The sequence below is a fragment of the Orcinus orca genome, chromosome 3 (genome assembly GCF_937001465.1).
Source record: "Orcinus orca chromosome 3, mOrcOrc1.1, whole genome shotgun sequence".
In the NCBI taxonomy this organism is placed as follows: domain Eukaryota; kingdom Metazoa; phylum Chordata; class Mammalia; order Artiodactyla; family Delphinidae; genus Orcinus; species Orcinus orca.
In genome coordinates this window covers 149,564,741-149,570,397 of record NC_064561.1, presented here as the reverse complement: position 1 = coordinate 149,570,397, position 5,657 = coordinate 149,564,741, and the positions used below count along the sequence as shown (strand labels likewise).

Below are 5,657 nucleotides of genomic sequence, written 5' to 3'. Positions count from 1 at the left end.
CTGACTTGGGGGAATCTAATAAAGATATTCAAGACACAAAGCTCTGCTTGGCCGGGTTTAAGGCAAGGACAACAACACTGTTTCCTTTGAAGGCTCAACATGGTGCTAATAGGCCCTGGTGGTGTAGAACCTTCTCAGAAAGTTGTTTGAACACCAGTGGCATTTGGTTTTCCCCACAGAGGTTAGGAGCAGCTAGCCTGTGTTATACACGCAGCAGAAAGAAGCCACTACAGTGAGAACCAGCAATGTGGTCAGACTGCAGATGACCAATACCAGTCACCAACAAAGGGGGGAACAACTGATTTCAGATGAAGTCTACCCATTACATGTAGTTGGGAGGTTTTAATACTTCTTTTAATCTGTAGGATTTCCCCAACTCTTCTATTTTTTTCTTTTTCTTTTTTGAAGAAAAGGGTATGTCAAGTACAATGTCTCACCTATTTTTTTAAAGTTTCACGCATACACAACCTTTCTGAGCATCAAAAATAGGTAAGTTCCACTGACCGTATAGACCAGCACGGAGCAAACTCATCCTTCAATACTGGGCATGTGAAATAGCAAGATATCTACCAGGTAGCTATTTTCTCAAGACAGGAATGAGGTGATTTCAAGAAGGGAAGGCAGAAAGAGTATTTTATAGATTCCACAAATAATCATTGAAATGGATGTGAAATAAAGTAGATGGATTTTAGAATAAAATAAGTCCATTTCTTTTTCCACCTATACCAAAAATAAGTTTTCGTCTATTGTTAGGGAAAAGGGTGTCATGAAAGAATATAGATAGATCTGTGCGAAGAGTTAACAAGGACATGTATAGGCAGGGATTGCCTTCTGGTGAGAGAGTCAGGGACAGTCTTAGTGTGGGGAAAATATTCTCAGGGATCCTAACTATATGGTTCAAAAAATGGGTTCCTTTTCCTGCAGGTTGTGATTCCAGTTTTGGGGTGAGGAGGTCTTGCCTATGGATTGTCTTCTTATTTTTTTTTAATAAATTTATTTTATTTTATTTATTTTTAGCTGTGTTGGGTCTTCATTGCTGCGCGCGGGCTTTCTCTAGTTGTGGTGAGTGGGGGCTGCTCTTTGTTGTGGTGTGCGGGCTTCTCATTGCGGTGGCTTCTCTGGTTGCGGAGCATGGGCTCTAGCCGTGTGGGTGTCAATAGTTGCAGCACTCTGGCTCAGTAGTTGTGGCTCTGGGCTCTAGAGCGCAGGCTCAGTAGTTGTGGCGCACGGGCTTAGGTGCTCTGCGGCATGTGGGATCTTCCCGGACTAGGGCTCGAACCCATGTCCCCTGCATTGTCAGGAGGATTCTTAACCACTGCACCACCAGGGAAGCCCTGGATTGTCTTCTTATTGCTAATCTTTTTGCTTTTGAGAAAGAAGTGAAACAAAACGCAGGCTCCTAAGAGGAAAACCACAGTGCTATCTCTCAGCCCTAGCAGCACAATTAGGTGACAGCCACGGGTCCACATTTTTTAAGGGAGAACTGTGGTCTGGAGAGTCTGGGAAAACTGGTTGGTACTGTTTAGTGCACAGGGTCAGTAAACATTCTGATTCTCCTTGGAACCATTATCGTGCCCTGTAAGGAAACGAATTCTAAAGAGGTTCATTTTCTATAGTAGGTCATAAGGTATTCTCAGTAATGATAACTTTAAAAAAATTCAATATTTAGTTTAAATTTTTCCCTTCTGCTGTGTAATTTCCTTCAGTTATCCCAATCCTTCGATAAAAACTGGTACAGCCGTTCAACCTTGTGTGATGATACTTGGTGGGATTAAAGAATGGGCACTAGAAGAAATGCATCCTGAAACAGAGCAACCTTTTTCTGGAACCAGCACCCAGACAACAGTGTGCTATTGGTGACCATGTCCTGGCATCCAGGGGGAGACCAGCAGTGATGCAAAGTTTTCTTATAGAGGAGCTGGGAATATCCGGGTGGACTGCAGTGGGGACTGTGTGGCTGTATGTCAATCCAGGAAGAGACATGAGAAAATGCCTTTACACATAGACTTGAGACAGGTAACAAGAAATTGGGAGGCAACTTGATGCTTGACGTACATATTATGATCAAATTCCGAGTCTCAGTTGCAAATTCCCAAGGTAGGCACCTGTGGAAGGAACTGCAGCAGAGCGTTTACACAGGCAAGGCTCTGGAAACCCTGCCCTCTCTCAGCCTAATGGGTGGCTGTGCCTTAGTGCTTTCCCTTCCAACTTGCTTAGAACCACCCTTAGTTGCTACAGTCACAACCTGTCCAGGGCTCAGCCTGGTACATTCAGCCTCTGGGTATCTTTTCAAAGTCATGCCTTCCATTCTACCTCTAAGAGCAGCATAGTTTGGAACTGTGCAAATATGTCTATCATTTATTTTTAATCTTATATTGGAAAATCACCTGTAAACCACAATTTCTGGCTTGTAGAACTGGAATTCTGGGTCAAGAGTATTCATCTATATATATTTGAGATTTATTTATTTATTTAGGCTGCGCTGGGTCTTCATTTTGGTGTGCAGGCTCTTGATTGGTGTGTGCAGGTTTCTCTAGTCGCAGCGAGTGGGCTTAGTTATGGCATGCGGGATGTAGTTCCCTGATCAGGGATCAAACCTGGGGGCCCCCTGCGTTGGGAGCTTGGAGTCTTAACCACTGGACCACCAGGGAAGTCCCCAAGGGTATTCATATTGAAATGCTTAATGCATATTGTCATGTTGGCTTTCCAAAGACCCTTTCAAATTCATTTCTCAAAAGCTGCTTTGGGGAGTTACTACTTTAGCAATATTAGAACAAATGGAAAAGATTAATACAGACCACTGTGGTAGTCAAAGTTATCTGTCATGGTTTCACTTTACATTTCTTTGATCTTAAGGAGCCCTGGCCCTGGTCCCAGCTCCCCTTTCAGCCACAGAAGCCCCTATACCGCTTCCAGGCCTGACTCTATCCACCCAAATCAATCCACAGGCAGAGAATAGGGAAGCAAGTTTTAATCATTGCTCATAATTGGAATCAACATAAGAAACATGACAATTCTGAGTACAACTGCAAGAAAACTCCTTAAGACAGTATGGATCCCTTGAAGAGAGATTTCTAATTGAGAGAGCTGTCAGTAATCCAGGAAAGGAGGGACAAATAAGGACTGGTCTGCCCCACAGAGTCCTCCAGGCTCATCCCAGAGCAAGGCGGGGCCCAGGGGAGAAGTCCAGGCCAGGGCATGGGTTGAAGGGGCGCCGTGGGCCGGACAGAAGGCTGCGACTCCTTTCCTTGCCGAGTTCCACAGGGTTTCAAGCCTCCACAGGGTTTCCGCAGCTTCGGGGTAGGGGATGGGGATCGTCCTGGGCTCCTGGAGGCCATCTGGCCGCGTGTCTGTCGGCCTCCGCTGCTGCGGGCATCTCCTGGCTGTTCAGGCCCGATTGTGCCCTGTGGTGTGTGGCTTCGGCCTCTTCTTGACGGGACTGTCGCTCCACCCCGGGTTAGCCGTTGGCTCCTGCGCTTGTGGGTCTCGCCAGCGTTTGTGGCCGTTCTCCGCCTGGCGACCGTCTGCGTGTCCGGGGCAAGCGCGCCGCGGCAGCCCACATGCACAGTAGTGCGCGTCCTCGCAGAACTGGGGGCTTTGGCAGGAGGGGCGGCTCAGCGCAGGGAAGTTATCCAGAGCCCAGGCCCAGGCCTGTTCTCGGTTGAGGCCCGGTGGCATGTGGGGCTCTGGATGCGCCCTCTTCCAGGACAGCTCTTCCCAGGTGTAGTATGCGTGCGGTTCCATGGCTTCAGCCTCCTCCCAGGCCAGACGCGTAGCGGGTCCAAGCAAAGGGGCGAATGATTCAGCCCCATGCTGAGTGTGCCTTTTATAGGGTCTGTCTAGTACGGGAGATCGGAAACCCAAGCCCAGATAAGTGGAGATAGACACTCATTTGCCTTGCAAATTGCCTCGGAGCCTCGCGAGATTAAGGAGAAAACTGCATCTTGCTGGGAGGGGTTTGGTGATGGTGTTTAGGGAGGGGGATGGGAGGAGAGGCAGGTCCCTGGGGAGAGAGGTCCAGTCCTTGTCTTTTCCATTCACTGGGGAAAAAAACTCTCTACTCGTCAGGCAAGGCTGACAAATGTCTAGTAATTTAGCATATTAGAGAGGATTGCCTGGTTTCAGAGTTGAGACTCTGAGATGATAGATTCTTGCCAGGACACAAAGCTAAGGGCAGCTCAAGCATCAATTTTTTAGCAGCAGGAATGTGAATATACACAGCTAAGGAGTAATCCACTCGGATGATGCAGCACAGCGTCCCGTGCTGAAGATCTTGAGGGTCTTCCCGTTCCAGGTGCCGGTGCTCCCGGAGGCGATGTGGTTCCCGCGCACGTTGGCCACATACGTCTGCGACTGGAAAATGGCAGCTTTGGGAACAATCAGACGAGTGGAACAATTCCCTATTTCTGCATAGATTGGAGTAGCTTCTCCATTACAGTATCCCTTTCTTTCAGTTTTGGCACTCAGCGAGACTGGACCAGAAGTGAAAAATCAACAGCCAACCATCTTCTGTTGAGTTTTCAATACAGGGGTTAGTAATGCTGGTGGGTTGACATCGATGTGACCGACGACCTGGAGTTCCCGCTTAACCTTCTGATCAGGTCGTTCCCAAACCGTTCTCACACAGTACTGAACACTTCCATATCTCCAGGTGAATGAGGTTACCAAAAGTTCCGATGGACGTTGAAAGCTGAATGGGAATTCATGTTTTCCAGGCTGTAGTAAGACGATGCCGTCGCCGGCCGGGGGCTCGCGCAGGCTCAGGCGCACTGTCAGGTTCTCCATCCCCGAGGCGGCGGCGGGGTCCGCGGCGCCGGCGCTCCGGCCCCAGGCGGCGGTGGCGCGGCCCTGGGCCTCCAGGCGCTGCGCGCGCAGGGTCACCGGCTCGGCAACCTCCAGCAGCACGTGCCCAACCACAGCCTCGCCGCTCGAGTCGCAGCCCTTGCGCCTGTCCTCGCACAGCGGCCCTCGGAGCCCACCCCCGCCGCGGACCCCGCCTCGCCGTCCATCCTACCGGGCGACGCCGCCGCGCCAAGGAGGTCGGCACCGGCGCGGGGCCGGGGTCGTGAGCAGAGCGGCGCCGCTATCACAGGCGCCACGCGCACGCCGAGGGCCACTGCGGCCGCTGTGCGGGGCCCGGTGGAGGCCCCACAAGTTATTTTTTTATCCCCCAATAAATTATTTTATGCTTAAACTGTTTGAGTTATTCCATTTCTGTTCCTAAAAACCACAAAAAGAAATACGACAGGGACATCACAGTCAACATTATATTTACTGATTACAATCTTTTTCTCTTAGAAATCTTAGAAGAATGAATCTAGATGTCCTTAATAACATATGTAAATGTTCACATTTTTCTTTTGCTCTTCAGGATGTTTTGAGAATGGTTGTTTTATATTCATCATGGTTTTTAGATGAGACCATACGGTTAAAAGATGAAAATTCTCCCTCAATATTTTATCTTGAAGTTTTACATCTTTCCTTTCTCACACGTCCTTCCATCACGAATTAAATAAACCATTCTAATAAAGACATTTGAATGTCTTTTGTATGTGTTAACCTTTTTAACACAGGGCTCCTGGGACAGGAGCAAGGAGCTTCTCTATCCCTGCTGGGCATTGAAGTAGCCCAGAGACTGAAGTAGCCCAGAGACTGGG

The 5,657-nt window shown here is 48.8% G+C and overlaps 1 pseudogene; it reads right to left on the bottom strand.

Annotated features, from left to right (window-relative positions):
* Positions 1–3,387: 3,387 nt before the first annotated feature.
* On the bottom strand, positions 3,388–5,009 carry LOC101283969 (arrestin domain-containing protein 4-like; annotated as a pseudogene).
* Positions 5,010–5,657: the final 648 nt, after the last annotated feature.